This window comes from Scyliorhinus canicula, chromosome 5 (genome assembly GCF_902713615.1).
Source record: "Scyliorhinus canicula chromosome 5, sScyCan1.1, whole genome shotgun sequence".
Taxonomy (NCBI): Eukaryota; Metazoa; Chordata; class Chondrichthyes; order Carcharhiniformes; family Scyliorhinidae; genus Scyliorhinus; species Scyliorhinus canicula.
Genome location: NC_052150.1, coordinates 76,917,068 through 76,937,410, shown reverse-complemented (window position 1 = coordinate 76,937,410; position 20,343 = coordinate 76,917,068).

Genomic DNA, 20,343 nt, shown 5'->3' with positions numbered 1-20,343 from the left:
AAAGTATCACTCTCGAAGTATCACTGTCGAAGTGTCGCTGTTGAAGTGTCACTGTCAAAGTGTCACTGTCAAAGTGTCGCGGTCGAAGTGTCGCTGTGGAAGATGTCGCTGTTGAAGATTCACTGTCAAAGTATCACTCTCGAAGTATCACTGTCGAAGTGTGGCTGTCGAAGATTCGCTGTCGACGTAGCGCTGTTGAAGATTCGCTGTCCAATTATCGTTGTCGAAGTGTTGCTGTCAAAGTATCACTGTTGAAGTGTCGCTGTCGAAGTGTTGATGTCAGTGTGTCACTGTCAAAGTATCAGTGTCGAAATGTTGCTGCAGGAGTATTGCTGTCGGAGAGTGACTGTCGAAGTATCACTGTCGAAGTGTGGCTGTCAAAGATTCGCTGTCGACGTAGCGCTGTTGAAGATTCGCTGTCCAATTATCGTTGTCGAAGTGTTGCTGTCAAAGTATAACTGCTGAAGTGTCGCTGTCGAAGTGTTGATGCCGGTGTGTCACTGTCGAAGTATCAGTGTCGAAATGTTGCTGCAGGAGTATTGCTGTCGGAGAGTGACTGTCGAAGTGTCACTGTCGAAGTTTCACTGTAGAAGTGTCACTGTTGTAGTGTCGCTGTCGAAGTATCACTGTACAAATGTCATTGTCGAAGTGTCGCTGCCGAAGTGTCGCTGTCTGTGTGTCGCTGTCGAAGTATCATTGTCGACGTATCACTGTTGAAGTGTTGGTCTTGAAGTATCCCTGTCGATGTGACACTGTCGAAGAATCACTGTCGAATTCTAACTTCGAAGTATCACTTTCGCAGTATCACTGTCGAAGTGTCACTGTCTGAGACTGTTTCAAAATGTTGCTCTCGGAGTATCACCGCCGAGTGTCTCTGTTGAAGTGTCACTGTCGAAGTATCTTCGCTGAAGTGTTGCTGTCGAAGTATCACTGTCGAAGTATCTCTGTCGAAGAGTCTGTGTCAAAATGTTGCTCTGGGAGTATCACTGTCAAAGTGTCACAGTTGAAGTGTCGCTGTCGAAGTATTACTGTCGAAGTGTCGCTGTCGAAGTGTCGCTGTCCAAGATTCGCTGTTGAAGTAGCACTGTTGAAGATTCACTGTCTAAATATCGCTGTCGAAGTGTCACTGTCGAAGTATCGCTGTCGAAGATTCGCTGTCGAAATATCGTTGTTGAAGTGTTGCTGTCGAAGTATCACTGTTGAAGTGTCGCTATTGAAGTGTCGCTACCGAAGTGTCACTGTTGGTGCGTCGCTGTGGAAGCATCAGTGTCGAAATGTTGCTGTAGGAGTATCGCTGTCGGAGAGTCACTGTCCAAGTATCAGTGTCGAAGTGTCACTGTCGAAGTGTCATTTTCGAAGTGTCACTTTCGAAGTGTCACTGTTGAAGTATCACTGTCGATGTATCACTGTCGAAGAGTCGCTGCCGAAATGTCGCTGTCTGTGTGTCGCTGTTGAAGTATCACTGTTGAAATATTGCTGTCAGACTATCGCTTTCGGAGAGTCGCTGTCGAAGTGTCACTGTCGAAGTGTCACTGTCAAAGTATCACTGTCGAAGTATCGCTATCGAAGTGTCGCTGTCGAACTTTCACTTTTGAAGCTTCAGTGTCAAAGTCTCACTGTCAAACCGTCGCCGTCAAATTGTCGCAGTTGAAGTTTCACTGTCGACGTGTCACTGTCGAAGTCCAACTGTCATGTGGTGCTTTTGAAGTATCTTGTGGACGTATCTCTGTCGAAGTGTGGCTCTTGAAGTATCCCTATCGATTTGACACTGTTGAAGTCTCACTGTCCAACTGTCACTGTTGATGTATCACTCTTGATGTATAACTGTCGAAGTGCAGCCGTTGAAGTATCACTATCGAAGTGTTACTGTTGAGCACATTGGGCTAAATCGCTGGCTTTGAAAGCAGACCAAGGCAGGTCAGCAGCACGGTTCGATTTCCGTAACAGTCTCCCCGAACAGACACTGCAATGTGGCGACAAGGGGCTTTTCACAGTAACTTCATTGAAGCCTACTCGTGACAATAAGCAATTTTCATTTTCCTTTCATTTCAAGTATTGCTGTCGATGTGTCGCTGTCGACGTTTTGCTGTCAAAGTATCACTGTCCAAGTGTCACTGACCAAGTATCGCTGTGGAACATTCGCTGTCGAAGTGTCACTGTCAAAGTGTCATTGTCGAAGTGTCGCTGTTGACATGTTGCTGTCGAAGTATCATTGTCGAATCATCGCTGTCAAAGTATCAGTGTCGAAGTGTCGCTGTCAAAGTCGAGCTATCAAAGTCGAGCTATCACTGTCGAATTGTCACTGACGGAGCACCACTGTTGAATTGTCACTGTCGAAGCATCACTGTTGAGGTGTCGCTGTCAAAGTCCCACAGTCCATGGTTCGCTGTCGAAGTATCATTGTCGACGTATCACTGTTGAATCGTTGCTCTTCAAGTATCCCTGTCGATGTGACACTGTCAAAGAATCACTGTCGAGTTCTAACTTCGAAGTATCACTTTCGCAGTATCACTGTCGAAGTGACCCTGTCGAAGTGTCACTGTCGAAGACTCTGTGTCAAAATGTTGCTCTCGGAGTATCACTGTCGGAGTGTCTCTGTTTATGTGTCACTGTCGAAGTATCTCTGCTGAAGTGTTGCTGCCGAAGTATCACTGTCGAAGTGTCACTGTCGAAGTGTCACTTTCGAAATGTCACTTTCGAAGTGTCACTGTCGAAGTATCACTGCCGATGTATCACTGTTGAATTGTCGCAGTCAAAGTGTCGCTGTCGAATGTCGCTGTCGACGTGTTGCTGTTGAAGTGTCACTATCGAAGTGTCACTGTTGAAGTGTCATTGTCGAAGTATCGCTGTCGACATATCACAGTCAAAGAGTCGCTGTCGAAGTATCACTGTCAACGTATCATTGTCAAAGTTTCGCTGTCAAAGTGTCACTGTCAAAGTGCCATTGGCGAAATATCACTGTTGATGTGTTGCTGTCGAAATATCACTGCCGAAGTGTTGCTGTCGAAGTGTCACTATCGAATTCTCACTGTTGACGTGTCACTGTCGAAGTATCGCTGTCGAAATGTCGCTGTCCGAGTATCGCTGTCGAAGAGTTGCTTTCGAAGTATCACCTTTGAAGAGTCATTATCAAAGATTCACTGCGGAAGTGTCACTGTCGAAGTGCCGCTGTCGAAGTATTGCTGTCGAAGTGTTGCTCTCAAAGTATCACTTTCGAGGAGCCACTGTCGAAGATTTGCTGTCGAAGTGTCGCTGTCAAAATGCCGGTGTCGAATTGTCACTGTTGAAGTGTAACTGGCGAAGTGTCACTGTCGAAGGGTTGCTGTTGATGTACCACTGTCAAAGTGTTGCAGTTGAATTTCGCTGGCAACGTGTCACTGTCAAAATATCACTGTCGAAGTGTCGCTGTTGAAGTATCACTGTCGAAGTATCACTGTCGAAGTGTCGTTGTTGAACTGCCACTGCAGAAGTTGTGCTCTCGAGGTATCACTGTTGAAATATCACCGTCGAGTAGTCATTATCGAAGGTTCACTGCAGAAGTGCCACTGTCGAAGTGCCGCTGTCGAAGTATTGCTGTTGAAGTGTTGCTATCGAAGTATCAACTACGGGGAGCCACTGTCGATGATTCGCTGTCGGTGTGTCGCTGTCGAAATGTCGCTGTTGAAGTGTCGCTGTCGATGTACCACTGTCAAAGTGTTGCAGTTGAATTTCGCTGGCAACGTGTCACTGTTGAAATATCACTGTCGAAGTGTCGCTGGTGAAGTGTCACTGTCGAAATATCACTGTTGAAGTATTGCTCTTGAAGTATCGCTATTTAACTATCGCTGTCGAAGTGTCACTGTCGAAATAATGCTGTCGTACCCTGTCGAAGAGTGACTGTCCTAGTGTCACTAATGAAGTCACTGTCGAAGTATCACTGTCGAAGTATCACTGTCGAAGTATCACTGTCGAAGTATCACTGTCGAAGTTTGGCTGTCGAAGTATCATGGTCGAAGTATCACTTTCGATGTATCACCGTCAAAGTTCTGCTGTCGAAGTGTTACTGTCGAATTGTCACTGTTGACATGTCGCTGTCGAAGTATCGCTGTCGAAATGTCGCTGTCCGAGTATCGCTGTCAAAGTGTTGCTTTGAAGTATCACCTTTGAAGAGTCATTATCAAAGGTTCACTGCGGAAGTGTCACTGTCGAAGTGCCGCTGTCGAAGTATTGCTGTCGAAGTGTTGCTCTCAAAGTATCACTTTCGAGGAGCCACTGTCGAAGATTTGCTGTCGAAGTGTCGCTGTCAAAATGCCGGTGTCGAATTGTCACTGGTGAAGTGTCACTGTTGAAGTGTCGCTGTTGATGTACCACTGTCAAAGTGTTGCAGTTGAATTTCGCTGGCAACGTGTCACTGTCAAAATATCACTGTCAAAGTGTCGCTGTTGAAGTGTCACTGTCGAAGTATCACTGTTGAAGTACTGCTCTCAAAGTATCGCTGTTGAACTATCGCTGTCAAAGTGTCGTTGTTGAACTGCCACTGCAGAAGTTGTGCTCTCGAGGTATCACTGTTGAAGTATCACCGTCGAAGAGTCATTATCGAAGGTTCACTGCAGAAGTGCCACTGTCGAAGTGCCGCTGTCGAAGTATTGCTGTTGAAGTGTTGCTATCGAGGTATAACTTTCGTGGAGTGCCTGTCGATGATTCGCTGTCGGTGTGTTGCTGTCGTAATGTCGCTGTTGAACTGCCACTGCAAATGTTTTGCTCTCGAGGTATCACTGTTGATAGAGTCACTGTCGAAGTATCACTGTCGAAATGTCGCTGTCGTAGTTCCGCTGTCGAAGTATTGCAGATGAAGTATGGCTGTCGAAGTGTCACTGTTGAGGTGTCGCAGTCGAAGTGCAGTTGTCGAAGTATTACTGTCGAAGTGTTGCTATCGAAGTATCACTTTCAAGGAGCCACTGTCCAAGATTCGCTGTCAAAGTGTTCCTGGCAAAATGTCGGTGTCAAATTGCCGCTGTAAGTGTAACCTGCGAAGTGTCGCTGTCGATGTACCACTGTCGAAATGTTGCAGTTGATGTGTCACTGTCGAATATTGCTGGCAATGTGTCACTGTGGAAATATCACTGTTGAAGCGTCGCTGTTGAAGTGTCACTGTCGAAGTATCACTGCTGAAGTATTGCTCCCGAAGTATCGCTGTTGAACTATCACTGTCGAAGTGTCGCTGTCGAACTGCCACTTCAGAAGTTTTGCTCTCGATGTATCACTGTTGAAGTATTGCTGTGGAGGTGTCACTGTCGAAGTATCACCGTCGAAGTGTCGCTGTCGGAGCACCACTGTCGAAGTGTCGCTGTTGTAGTGTCGCTGGTTAGCAAACTGGGATAAATCGCTGCCTTTTAAAGCAGACCAAGCAGGCCAGCAGCACGGTTCAATTCCCGTACCAGTCTCCTCGAACAGGCGCCGGAATGTGACAACTAGGGGCTTTTCACAGTAACTTCACTGAAGCCTACTTGTGACAATAAGCGATTTTCATTTCAAGTATCGCTGTCGAAGGGTCACTGTTGAAGTGTCGCTGTCGAAGGGTCACTGTTGAAGTGTCGCTGTCGAAGAGTCGTTGCCGACATTTTGCCGTCGAAGTACCACTGTTGAAGTATCACTGCCAAAATATCACTGTCGAAGTATCGCTGTCAAAGTATTGCTGTCGAAGTATCACTGTCGAAGTATCGCAGTTGAAGTATCACTGTCGAAGTGTCACTGTCAAAGTGTCGCTGTCGATGTGTCGCTGTCGAAGTGTAACTGTCGAAGTGTCCCTGTCGAAGTATCACTGTCGACATATCACAGTCCAAGTGTCGCTGCCAAAGTATCTCTGTCGCCGTATCACCTATCACTGACAAAGTGTCAATGTCGGAGCACCACCATCGATGTGTCACTGTCGAAGCCTCACTGTCGAGGTGTCGCTGTCGAAGTATCTCGTTGACGTATCACTGTTGAAGTGTCACTCCTAAAGTATCCCTGCAGGCGTGACACCTTCGAAGTATCACTGTCGAATTACCATTGTCGAAGTATCACTGTTGATGTATCAATGTCGAAGTGCAGCTGTTGAAGAATCACTGTCGAAGTTTCACTTTTGAAGTATTGCTGTCGGAGTATCGCTGTTGAACTATCGCTGTCGAAGTGTAACTGGCGAAGTGTCATTGTCAATGTACCACTGTCGAAGTGTCGCTGTCGACGTGTTGCTGTCGAAGTGTCATTGTTGAAGTATCACTGTCAAAGTGCCACTGTCGAAGTGTCACTGGTGAAGTGTCGCTGTCGAAGTATCACTGTCGACATATCACAGTCGAAGTGTCATTGTCAAGGTATCACTGTTGAAGTGTTGCTGTCGAAGTATCACTGTCGAAGTGTGACTGTCAAAGTGTCATTGTCGAAGTATCACTGCGAAGTGTTGCTGTCGAAGTATCACTATTGAAGTGTCGCTGTCGAAGTGTCACAGTTGAAGTATCACTGTCAAAGTTTTGCTCTCGAAGTGCCACTGTCGAAGTGTCACTTTCGCAGTGTCATTGTCGAAGTATCACTGTTGACATATCACAGTCGAAGTGCCGCTGTCGAACTATTACTGCCGAAGTGTTGCTGTCAAAGTGTTAAGGTCGAAGTATCTCTTTTGACGTATCACTGTCAAAGTTTCGCTGTTGAAGTGTCACTGTCCAAGTATCGCTGTCAAAGTGCCGATGCTGAAGTTTTGCTCCCGAAGTGTCGCTGTCACAGTATCACTGTTGAAGTATCTTGGTCGAAGTATCACTGTCGACTTGTCACTGTCGAAATGTCACTGTCGAAGTGTCATTTTCGAACTATCACTGTGGAAGTGTTGCTGGCGAAGTGTCGCTGTTGAAGAGTCATTGTCGCAGTATCACTGTTGAAGTATTGCTCTCGAAGTATCGCTGTTGAACTATCGCTGTCGAAGTGTAACTGGCGAAGTGTCACTGTCGAATATTGCTGGCAACGTGTCGCTGTCGAAGTATCACTGTTGAAGTGTCACTGTCAAAGTATCACTGTTGAAGTATTGCTCTCGAAGTATCGCTGTTGAACTATCGAAGTGTAACTGGCGAAGTGTCACTGTCAATGTACCACTGTCGAAGTTTTGCAGTTGAAGTGTCACTGTCGAATATTGCTGGCAACGTGTCAGTTCGAATATCATTGTTGAAGTGTCACTAGTGAACTGTCACTGTCGAAGTATCACTCTTGAACTATTGCTCTCGAAGTATCGCTGTTGAGCTATCGCTGTCGAAGGATCACTGTCAAAGTGTCGCTGTCAAACTGCCACTTCAGATGTTATGCTCTCAAAGTATCACTGTTGAAGTATGACTGTCGAAGTGCCGCTGTCGAAGTTTCACTGCCGAACTGTTGCTGCCAAAGTGTCAAGGTTGAAGTATCACTGTCGACGTATCACTGTCAAAGTTTTGCTGTCGAAGTGTCACTGTCCAAGTGTCGCTGTCAAAGTGCCACTGCCGACGTTTGCTGCCGAAGTGTCGCTGTCACAGTATCACTGTCGAAGTATCTCGGTCGAAGTATCACTGTCGACTTGTCGCCGTTGAATTGTCGCTGTCAAAGTGTCGCTGTCGACCTGTTGCTGTCGAAGTGTCACGGTCAATGTGTCACTGTCAAAGTGCCGCTATTGAAGTATCATTGCTGAAGTGTCACTGTCGAAGTGTTGCTGTCGAAGTATCGCTTTTGAAATGTCGCTGTCGGAGTACCGCTGTCGAACTGTTGCTTTCAAAGTGTCACTGTCGAATAGTCATTATCGAAGGTTCAGTGCGGAAGAGTGACTGTCGAAGTGCTGCTGTCGAAGTATTGCTGTCGAAGTGTTGCTATCGAAGTATCACTTTCGAGGAGCCACTGTCGAAGTTTCGCTGTCGAAGTGTCGCTGTTGAAATGTCTGTGTCAAATTGTCACTGTCGAAGTGTAACTGGCGAAGAGTCGCTGTTTATGTCCCACTGTCGAAGTGTCACTGTTGAAGTGTCACTGTCGAAGTATCACTCTTGAAGTATTGCTCTCGAAGTATCGCTGTTCAACTATCGCTGTTGACGTGTCACTGTCAAAGTGTCGCTGTCGAACTGGCACTTCAGATGTTTTGCTCTCAAAGTATCACTGTTCAAGTATCACTGTCGAAGTGTCATTGTCGAAGTATCACTGTCGACATATCACAGTCCAAGTGTTGCTGTCAAAGTGTCATGGTCGAAGTATCACTGTTGATGTATCACTGTCAAAGTTTCGCCAATGTCGAAGAATCACTGTCGACATATCACAGTCGACGTGTCGCTGTCGAAGTATCACTGTCCACGGGTTGCTGTGGAAGTGTTGCTTTCAGTATCACTGTCGAGATGTCGCTGTAGAAGTCCCACTGTCGATGTCTCCCTTTCGAAGTATCACTGTCGAAGTGTCGTACTTGAAGTATCTCTGTCAAAGTGACGCTGTTGACGTGTTGCTGTCAAAGTATCACAATCAAAGTGTCACTGTCAAAGTGTCACTGTCAAAGTGCCGCTATTGAAGTATCATTGACGAAGTGTTGCTGTCGAAGTGTCGCTGTCGAAGTATCGCTGTCGAAATGTCGCTGTTGGAGTATCTCTGTCGAAGTGTTGCATTAGAAGTAGCACATTCGAAGAGTCATTGTCGAAGATTCACTGCCGAAGTGCTGCTGTCAAAGTATTGCATTCAAAGTGTTGCTATTGAAGTATCACTTTCGAAGAGCCACTGTCGAAGATTCTCTGCTGACGTGTCACTGTCGAAGTGTTGGTGTCGAATTGTCACTGTCGAAGTGTAACTGGCAAAGTATCGCTGTCACAGTGTCGCCGTCGATGGACCACTGTCAAAGTTTTTGCTGTTGAAGTATCACTGCTAACTTATCACTGTCAAAGTGTCGCTGTCAATGTGTCACCTTCGAAGTGTCATTGTCGAAGTATCATTGTCGACATATCACAGTCGAAGTGTCGCTGTCGAACTATCACTGTGGAATTGTCGCTGTCGAAGTATCACTGTCGAAGTATCATTGTCGAGGTCACTGTCGAAGTGTTGCTGTCGAAGTATCACTATCGACGTGTCGCTGTTGAAGTGTCACAGTTGAAGTATCACTGTCGACGTATCACTGTCAAAGTTTCGCTGTCCAAGTGTCACCTTCGAAGTGTTACTGTCGAAGTGTCATTGTCGAAGTATCATTGTCGACATATCACAGTCGAATTGTCATTGTTGAAGTATCACTGTCGACATATCACATTCAAAGTGTCATTGTCGAAGTATCACTGTTGAAGTGTCGCTGTTGAATTATCACTGTCGAAGTGTTGCTGTCAAAGTGTCAAGGTCGAAGTATCACTGTCGACGTATCACTGTCAAAGTTTTGCTGTCGAAGTGTCACTGTCACAGTGCCACTGCCGAAGTTTTGCTGCCGAATTGTCGCTGTCAAAGTATCACTGTCGAAGTATCTCAGTTGAAGTGTCGCTGTCATTGTATCACTGCCAAAGTGTGACTGTCGGAGCACCACTGGAGTTGAAGTGTCACTGTTGAAGTGTCGCTGTCGAAGTATCGCTGTTGAAGTATCACAGTCGAAGTGTCACTGTCACAAGTGCCACCGCCAAGGTTTTGCTGTCGAAATGTTGTAGTTGAAGTGTCACTGTTGAATATCGCTGTCGAAGTGTCACTGTCGAAGTCTTACTGTTGAAGTGTCATTGTCGAAGTATCACTGTCGACATATCACTGTCGAAGTTTCACTGTACACGGGTTGCTGTGGAAGTATCGCTGTCGAAGTGTCGCTCTCGAAGTATCACTGTCGACCTATCATTGTTGAGATGTCGCTGTAGAAGTCCCACTGTCGATGTCTCCCTGTCGAACTGTCGCTATCGAAGTGTCGCTGTCGAAGTATCGCTGTCAAAATGTCGCTATCAGAGTGTCTCTGTCGAAGTGTTGCTTTCGAAGTGTTGCTATCGAAGTATCGCTTTCGAAGAGCCACTGTCAAAGATCCGCTGTTGAAGTGTTGCTGTCGAAGTGTTAGAACATAGAACATAGAACAGTACAGCACAGAACAGGCCCTTCGGCCCTCAATGTTGCAATGTTGTGCCGAGCCATGATCACCCTACTCAAACCCACGTATCCACCCTATACCCATAACCCAACAACCCCCCCCTTAACCTTACTTTTTTATAAGGACACTACGGGCAATTTCGCATGGCCAATCCACCTAACCCGCACATCTTTGGACTGTGGGAGGAAACCGGAGCACCCGGAGGAAACCCACGCACACAGGGGGAGGACGTGCAGACTCCACACAGACAGTGACCCAGCCGGGAATCGAACCTGGGACCCTGGAGCTGTGAAGCATTTATGCTAACCACCATGCTACCCTGCTGCACCCTGCTACCCTGCTGGTGTCGAACTGTCACTGTCGAAGTGTAACTGGCAAAGTATCACTGTTGAAGTGTCGCTGTCGATGTACCACCGTTGAAGTGTCGCAGTTTAAGTGTCACTGTTGAATATCGCTGTCAAAGTGTCACTGTCAAAACAATACTGTCGAAGTGTCGCTGTTGAAGCGTCGCTATCAAAGTATCGCTGTTGAAGTATCGATGTCGAAGTGTCACTGTTGTAGTGTCGCTTCACACTGCCGCTGCCAAAGTTTTGCTGTTGAAGTATGACAGTTGAAGTATCACTGTCGAAGTGTCACAGTCTATGTGACACTATCAAAGTGCCACTATTGAAGTATCATTGTCGAAGTGTCATTGTTGAAGTGTCGCTGTCGGAGTGTCATTGTTGACATATCACAGTTGACGTGTCGCTGTTGTAGAGTCACTTTCAAAATGTGGCTGTTGAAGTATCACTGTCGACATATTACAGTCGACATGTCGCTGTTGTAGTATCACTTTCAAAGTGCGGCTGCCGAAGTTTCACTGTCAAAGTCTTACTGTTGAAGTGTAATTGTCGAAGTATCACTGTCGCCATATCACAGTCGAAGTGTCGCTGTCGAAGTATCACTGTCCACGGGTTGCTGTGGAAGTATCGCTGTCAAAGTGTCGCTCTCGAAGTATCACTGTCGACCTATCACTGTCAAGATTTCACTGTAGAAGTCCCACTGTCGATGTCTCCCTGTCGAACTATCACTGTCAAAGCATCACTGTCCAAGTGTCGTACTTGAAGTATCTCTGTTGAAGTGACGCTGTTGACGTGTTGCTGTCGAAGTATCACAATCAAAGTGTCACTGTCGAAGTGTCACAGTCGATGTTACACTGTCAAAGTGCCACTATTGAAGTATCATTGTCGAAGTGTCACTGTCGAAGTATCGCTGTTGAAATGTCACTGTCGGAGTATCTCTGTTGAAGTGTTGCTTTCAAAGTAGCACTGTCGAATAGTCATTGTCGAAGTATCCCTGCAGCAGTGTCACTGTCGAAGTGTCGCTGTCAAAGTGTCTCTGTCGAAGATTCGCTGTCCAAGTATCACTGTCGAAATATCACTGTTGAAGTGTCGCTGTCTAAGTGTCGTTGTCGATCATTCGCTGTCCAAGTATCACTGTCGAAGTGTCGCTGACAAAGTATCATTGTCGAAGTGTCACTGACGAAGTATCTCTGCTGAAGGGTTGCTGTCGAAATATCACTGTCGAAGTATCATTGGCTAAGAGTCTGTGCCGAAGTGTTGCTCTCGGAGTAACACTGTCGGAGTGTCACTATTGAAGTATCACTGTCGAAGTATGACTGTCGAGTATTACTTTCGAAGAATCACTGTCAAAGTGTTGCTGTGGGAGTGTCGCTGTCAAAGTGTCGCTGTCAAAGTATCACTGTCAAAGTGTCACTGCTGAAGTGTCACTGTCGAAGTTTCACTGTGAAGTGTCGCTGTCAAAGTGTTGCTGTCAATGATTCGCTGTCAAAGTAGCGCTGTTGAAGATTCGCTGTCCAAGTATCACTGTCGAAGTGTCGCTGATTAAATATCACTGTAGAAGTGCCGCTGTGACGTATCTCTGCTGAAGTGTTGCTGAAGAAATATCACTGTCGACGTATCATTGTCTAAGAGTCTGTGCCAAAGTGCTGCTTCAGAGTATCACTGTCGGAGTGTCACTGTTGAAGTGCCGCTGTAGAATATGACTGTCGAAGTATTACTTTCAAAGAATCACTGTTGAACTATCACTATCGAAGTGTCGATGTCGAAGTGTCGTTTTCGAAGAATCACTGTCAAAGTGTCATTATCGAAGTATCACTGTCGAAGTGTTGCTGTGGGAGTGTCGCTGTCAAAGTGTCGCTGTCAAAGTATCACTGTCAAAGTGTCACTGCTGAAGTGTCGCTGTTGAAGTGTCGCTGTCGAAGATTCACCATTGAAGTATCACTGTCCAAGTATCACTGTTGAAGTGTCGCTGTCGACGTAGCGCTGTTGAAGTTTCGCTGTCAAAGTATCACTGTTGAACATTCGCTGTCCAAGTATCATTGTCGAAGTGTCGCTGACGAAGTATCACTGTTGAAGTGTCACAAGTGTCACTGTTGAAGTGTCACTGTTGAAGTGTCACTGTTGAAGTGTTGCTGTCAAGATATGATTGTCTAAGAGTCTGTGCTGAAGTGTTGCTCTCGGAGTATCACTGTCGGAGTGCCGCTGTTGAAGTGTCGCTGTTGAAGTATGAATGTTGAAGTATTACTGTCAAAGAATCACTGTCGAAGTATCACTGTCGAAGTGTCGCTGTTGAAATATCTCTGCTGATGTTTTGCCATCAGAATATCACTGTCAAAGCATCATGGTCTAAGAGTCTGTGCCGAAGTGTTGCTCTCGGAGTATCACTGTCGGAGTGCCGCTGTTGACAATGTCGCTGTCGAAGTATGAATGTTGAAGTATTACTGTCAAAGAATCACTGTCGAAGTATTGCTGTGGAAGAGTCGCCGTCAAAGTGTCGCTGACAAAGTGTCGCTGTCAAAGTGTCACTGGCGAAGTGTCACTGGCGAAGATTCATCATCAAAGAGTCACTGTCGAAGTGTCGCTGACGAAGTATCACTGTTGAAGTGTCACAAGTGTCACTGTTGAAGTGTCACTGTTGAAGTGTCACTGTTGAAGTGTCACCGTTGAAGTGTTGCTGTCAAGATATGATTGTCTAAGAGTCTGTGCTGAAGTGTTGCTCTCGGAGTATCACTGTCGGAGTGCCGCTGTTGAAGTGTCGCTGTTGAAGTATGAATGTTGAAGTATTACTGTCAAAGAATCACTGTCGAAGTGTCACTGTTGAAGTGTCGCTGTCGAAGTGTCGCTGTCGAAGATTCACTGTCCAAGTTTCACTGTCGAAGTATCACTGTTGAGATGTCACTGTCGAAGTGTCGTTGTCGAAGTGTCGCTGTCAAAGTATCACTGTTGAAGTGTCACTGTCGAAGTATCTCTGCTGAAGTGTTGCTGTTGAAATATATCACTGTTGAAGTATCATTGGCTAAGAGTCTGTGCCAAAGTGTTGCTCTCAAAGTATCACTGGTGGAGTGTCACTGTGGAAGTGTCGCTGTCGAAGTATGACTGTCAAAGTATTACTGTCGAAGAATCACTGTCGAAGTGTTGCTGTGGAAGTGTCACTGTCAAAGTGTCGCTGACAAAGTGTCGCTGTCAAAGTATCACTGTCAAAGTGACTGTCACAGTTTCACTGTGAAGTGTCGCTGTCGAAGATTCATAGTTGAAGTGTCACTATCGAAGCTTCACTGTGGAAGTGTCGCTGTCGAAGTATGACTGTCGAAGTTTTACTGTCGAAGAATCACTGTGGAAGTGTTGCTGTGGAAGTGTCGCTGTCAAAGTGTCGCTGTCAAAGTATCACTGTCAAAGTATCGCTGTCAAAGTGTCGCTGTCAAAGTATCACTGTCAAAGTGACTGTCGAAGTGACACTGTATCACTCTCAAAGTATCACTGTCGATGTATCACTGTTGAAGTGTCACTGTTGAAGTGTCACTGTAGAAGTGTCGCTGTTGTAGAGTCACTGTCGAAGTATCACTGTACAAGTGTTGCTGTCGAAGTGTCACTGTACAAGCGTCACTGTCCAAGTGTCACTGTCCAAGTATCACAGTCGAAGTATCACTGTCCAAGTGTCACTGTCGAAGTGTCGCTGTAGAAGTGTCGCTGTCAAAGAATCACTGTACACGTGTCGCTGCCAAAGTGTCACTGTCGGTGTGTCGCTTCGAACTATCACTGTCGAAATGTTGCTGTCGGCGTATCGCTGTCGGACATTCGCTGACCAAGTGTCACTGTCGAAGTATCACTCTCAAAGTATCACTGCGATGTATCACTGTTGAAGTGTCACTGTCGAAGTGTCACTGTAGAAGTGTTGCTGTTGTAGAGTTGCTGTCGAAGTATCACTGTACAAGTGTCACTGTCGAAGTGTCACTGTCGAAGTATCACTGTTGAAGTATCTCTGCTGAAGTGTTGCTGTCGAAGTATCACTGTAGAAGTATCACTGTCGAAGTGTTGCTATCAGAGTCTCATTTTTGAAGTGTTGATTTTGAATTATCGCTATGAAAGAGTCGATGTCGAAGGATCACTGTCAAAGTATCAGTGTCGAAGTATGACTGTTGAAGTGTCGCTGTCAAAGTATCACTGTTGAACATTCGCTGTCCAAGTATCATTGTCAAAGTGTCGCTGACGAAGTATCACTGTACAAGTGTCGCTGTTGAAGTGTCACTGTAGAAGTATCACTGTCGAAGTGTTGCTATCAGAGTCTCATTTTTGAAGTGTCGATTTCGAATTATCGCTATGAAAGAGTCGATGTCGAAGGATCACTGTCAAAGTATCACTGTCGAAGTATCACTGCCAAAGTGTTGCTGTCGAAGTATCACTGTTGAAGTATCACTGGGGAAGTATTGCTGTCGAAGTGTCGCTGTCGGAGAGTCACTGTCAAAGTATCACTGTCGAAGTATCACTGTACAAGTCTTGCTGTTAAAGTTTTGCTGCTGAAGTATCACTGTACACGTGTCGCTGTCGAAGTGTCGCTGCCGAAGTATCACTGTCAGAGAGCAGCTGTCGAAATGTCGCTGGCCGAGTGACACTGTCGAAGTGCCTCTGTCGAAGTGTCGCTTTCAGAGTATCACTGTCAAAGTATCAGTGTCGAAGTGTTGCTGTCGAAGTACCACTGTCGAAGTATCGATGTCGAAGTGTCGCTGTCGAAGTATCCCTGCTAAAGTGTTGCTGTAAAAATATCACTGTCAAAGTATCACTGTCCAAGTGTCATTGACGAAGTGTTGCTGTGCTCTCGAATGTCACTGTCGGACAGTCGCTGCCGAAGTGTCGCTGTTGAATTGTCGCTGTCGAAGTCTCGCTGTCGGCGTTTCATTGTCGAAGTGGCTCTTTCAAAGTGTTGCTGTCAGACAGTCGCTGTCGACGTGTCGCTGTCAGACAGTTGCTGTCGAATTGTCAGTGTGGAAGAATTGCTGTTGGAGTGTCGCTGTTGAAGTGTTGCTGTAGGAGTATCACTGTCGGAGAGCAGCTGTCGAATATAACTGTCGAAGAGTCACTGTGGAAGTATCACTGTCAAACTATCACTGTCGGAGTATCGCTGTCGGTGTGTCACTGTCGAAGTATCACTGTCGAAGTGTAACTGGCAAAGTATCGCTGTCACAGTGTCGCCGTCGATGGACCACTGTCAAAGTTTTTGCTGTTGAAGTATCACTGCTAACTTATCACTGTCAAAGTGTCGCTGTCAATGTGTCACCTTCGAAGTGTCATTGTCGAAGTATCATTGTCGACATATCACAGTCAAAGTGTCGCTGTCGAGCTATCACTGTGGAATTGTCGCTGTCGAAGTATCACTGTCGAAGTATCACTGTCGAAGTATCACTGTTGAAGAGTCGTGGTCCATGTGTCATTGTCGAAGTTTTGCTGACAAACTGTCACTGTCAAAATGTTGCTGTCTAAGTGTCGCTGTTGAAGTGTCACTGTCGAAGTCTTGCTGTCGGAGTGCCGCTGTCGGCGTGTCGCTGTCGAAGATTTGCTGCCAGAGAGTTGCCTTTGAAGTATCACTGACGGAGAGTCACTGTTGAAGTGTCGCTGCTGGAGATTCGCTGTCGGAGTGTCATTGTTGAATTCTCTCTGTCGAAGTGTTGCCGTTGGATTATCATTGTCGAAGTGTTGCTGTCGGAGTATCACTGTCAGAGAGCAGCTGTCGAAGTGTCGCTGTTGGAGTGACACTGTCGAATTGTCACTATCAAAGTGTCACTGTCAAGTATCACTGTCGAAGTATCACTGTCCAAGTGTCATTGATGAAGTTTTGCTGTGCGGAGTTACACTGTCGAATTGTCGCTGTCGAACTATCACTGTCGAAATGTTGCTGTCGAAGCGTCGCAGTTGAGTTTTCGCTGTCGAAGTGCCGCTGTTGAATTATCGCTGTCAAATTGTCACTGTGGTTGTATCACTGTCGAAGTGTTGCTGTCAGAGTATCACTGTCGACGTGTCGCTTTCGATGTTTCACTGTCGAAGAGTCGATGTCAAAGGATCACTGTCAACGTATCACTGTCGAAGTATCACTGTCAAAGTATCACTGTCGCAGTGTCGCTGTCCATGTGTCGCTGTCGAAGATTCGCTGACGAACTATGGCTGTCGAAATGCCGCTGTCGAAGTATCAGAGTCGGAGAGGCGCTGTCGAAGTATTACTGTTGAAGTATCACTGTCGAAGTAGAATCATAGAATCATAGAATTTACAGTGCAGAAGGAGGCCATTCGGCCCATCGTGTCTGCATCCGCGCCCGGAAAGAGCACCCACCCAAGGTCCACACCTGCACCTCAACCCCACAACCCAGCAACCTGACCCAACACTAAGGGCAATTTTGGACACTGAGGGCAATTTAGCATGGCCAATCCACCTAACCTGCACATCTTTGGACGTGGGAGGAAACCGGAGCACCCGGAGGAAACCCACGTACACACGGGGAGAATGTGCAGATTCCGCACAGACTGTGACCCAAGCCGGGAATCGAACCTGGGACCCTGGAGCTGTGAAGTAATTGTGCGAATCACAATGCTACCGTGCTGCCCGTGAAGTATCGCAGGTGAAGTGTAACTGTCGAAATATCACTGTTGAAGTGTCAATTTAGAAGTGTCGATGTCGATGATTTGCTGTCGGAGAGTCGCTGCTAAAGTGTCACTGTCAGACGGTCGCTGTCAAAGTGTCACTGTCGGTGTGTCATTGTCGGAGTGTCGGTGTCGAAGTATCGCTGTCAGAGACTCACTATCGTAGTGTCAGTGTCAAAATGTTGATGTTGGAGTATCACTGTCGAAGTATCACTGTCGAAGTGTAACTGTCGAAGTGTCGCTGTTGAAGTGTCACTGTCGAAGTGTCGCTTTCGACGTAATGGTGTTGAAGTGTCGCTGTTGAATTATCGTTGTTGAAGTGTTGCTGTCACTGTCAAATCATCGCGCTTTAAGTATGGCTGTAGAAGTGTCAATGTCGTCGGATCATAGTCAAAGTATCAGTGTCGAAGTGTCGCTGTCGAAGTATCGCTGCCGAAGTACCACTGTTGAAGTGTTGCTGTCAAAGTTTCTCTCTCAAAGTATCACTGTAGAAGTATCACTGTCAAAGTGTCACTGTTGAGGTGTCGCTGTCGAAGAATCACTGTCGAAGTATCGATGTCGAAGTATCCCTGCTGAAGTGATGCTGTAAAAATATCGCTGTCAAAGTATCACTGTCCAAGTGTCGTTGATGAAGTGTTGCTGTGCGGAGTTACGCTCTCGAAGTGTCACTGTCAGACAGTCGCTGTCGAAGGGTCGCTGCTGAAGTATCGCTGTCGAAATGTCGCTGTTGAATTATCGCTGTTGAAGGATCACTGTCAGAATGTCGCTGTCGAAGTGTCACAGTCAGAATGTCACTGCCGAGGTCTCCCTGTCGGTATTTCACTGTCGAAGTGTCTCTGTCGAAATGTCACTGTCAGAGGGTCGCTGTCGAACTGTCACTATCGAAGTGCCGCTGTCGAAGTATCACTGTTGAAGAGTCACAGTCCATGAGTCGCTGTCGAAGTATTCGATGACGAACTCTCGCTGTCAAACGTTTGCTGTCGAAGTGTCGCTGTTGAAGTATCACTGTCGAAGTATCACTGTCAAAATGTCGCTGTCCATGTGTCGCTGTCGCAGAATCACTGTCGAAGTGTCGCTGTCGAAGTATCAATGTCAGAATCTTGCTGTTGAAGTATCAATTGTGAAGTATCAATGGCAAAGAATTGCTGTCAAAGTATATTGCTGTCGAAGTGTCACTGTCGAAGTCTCACTGTTGAAGTGTCATGTCGCTTTCGACTTAACGCTGTCAAAGAGTCGATGTCGAAGTATCACTGCCGAAGTATCACTTTCGAACTATCAATGTCAAAGTATTGCTGTCAAAGTATCACTGTCGAAGTGTAACTTTCGAAGTGTCGCTGTTAAAGTGTCACTGTCAAAGTGTCGCTTTCAACGTAATTCTGTCAAAGTATTGCTGTCGAAGTATGGCTGTCGAAGAGTCGATGTCGTAGGAACACTGTCAAAGTATCAGTGTCGAAGTGTCACTGTTGAAGTTTCACTGTCGAAGTGTCACGGTCAAATTGTCACTGTCAAATATCACTGTTGGTGAGTCGCTGTTGAAGTGTCGCTGTCGAAGTATCACTGTCGAAGTGTCGCTGTTGAAGGATCCCTGTCGAAGTTTCGATGTCAAAGGATCACTGTCAAAGTATCACTTTCGAAGAATGAATGTCAAAGTATCGCTGTTGAACTGTCACTGTCGAAGTGTCGCTGTCGAAGTATCACTGTCGAAGTATCATTGTCAAAGTGTCGCGGTCCATGTGTCGCTGTTCAAGTATCGCTGACGAACTGTTGCTGTCAAAATGTTGCTGTCGAAGTGTCGCTGTTGAAGTATCACTGTCGAAGTATCATTGTCGAAGTGTCGCGGTCCATGTGTCGCTGTTGAAGTATTACTGTCGAACTGTCGCTGTCAAAATGTTGCTGTTGAAGTGTCACTGTCGAAGTGTCGCTGTCAAATTGTCACTGTCGAATATCACTGTTGGTGAGTCGCTGTTGAAGTGTCGCTGTCGAAGTATCACTGTTGAAGTGTCGCTGTTGAAGTATCACTGTCGAAGAGTCGATGTCGAAGGATCACTGTCAAAGTATCACTTTCGAAGTATGAATGTCAAAGTATCGCTGTCGAACTGTCACTGTCGAAGTGTCGCTGTCGAAGTATCACTGTCGAAGTATCATTGTCGTAGTGTCGCGGTCCATGTGTCGCTGTTGAAGTATCGCTGACGAACTGTCGCTGTCAAAATGTTGCTGTCGAAGTGTCGCTGTTGAAGTATCACTGTCGAAGTTTCACTGTCAAAGTGTCGCGGTCCATGTGTCGCTGTTGAAGTATTACTGTCGAACTGTCGCTGTCAAAATGTTGCTGTTGAAGTGTCACTGTCGAAGTGTCGCTATCGAATTGTCACTGTCGAATATCACTGTCGGAGAGTCGCTGTTGAAGTGTCACTGTCAGTGTATCAATGTAGAATTGTTGCTGGCGGAGTATCGCTGTTGGAGTGTAACTGTAGAAGTGTGTCTACCAGAGTATCGCTGTCGAACTGTCACTGTCGAAGTGTCGCTGTCCATGTGTCGCTGTCGCAGAATCACTGTCAAAGTGTCGCTGTCCATGTGTTGCTGTCGCAGAATCACTGTCGAAGTGTCGCTGTTGATGTGTCACTGTCGAAGTGTCGCTGTCCATGTGTCGCTCTCGCAGAATCACTGTAGGAGTGTCGCTGTTGAAGTGTCACTGTTGGTGAGTCGCTGTCGAATTGTCCCTGTCAGAGTATCACTGTCGGATTGTTGCTGGCGGAGTATCGCTGTCGGAGTGTCACTGTCAAATTGCCAGTGTTGAAGTGTTGCTGTCGGAGTATCGCTGTCAGACTGTCACTGTAGAAGTATCACTGCCGGAGCATCGTTGTCGAACTGTCGCCGTTGAAGTATCACTGTCGAAGTATCACTGTCAAAGTATCACTGTCAAAGTGTCGCTGTCCATGTGTCACTATCTCAGAATCTCTGTCGAAGTGTCGCTGTCGAAGTGTCACTGTCGAATTGTCGCTATCAAAGTGACGCTGTCGAAGTATCAATGTCAGAGTCTCGATGTTGAAGTATCAATTGTGAAGTATCAATGGCAAAGTATTGCTATCAAAGTATCACTGTCGAAGTCTAACTGTCAAAGTGTCACTGTTAAAGTGTCACTGTCTAAGTTTTGCTGTTGAATTATCGCTGTTGAAGTGTTGCTGTCATATTACAGTAGTCCCCCTTTATAACGCGGGTGTTGGGGTCCAAGACCCCCACCCGCGTTGTAACCGAGCCGCGGATATCCATGATGGGGGTTTTAAATTTATTTAAAAATCTATGCTAGCGCTTCCCATTGAGTGTCTACGGGGGGGG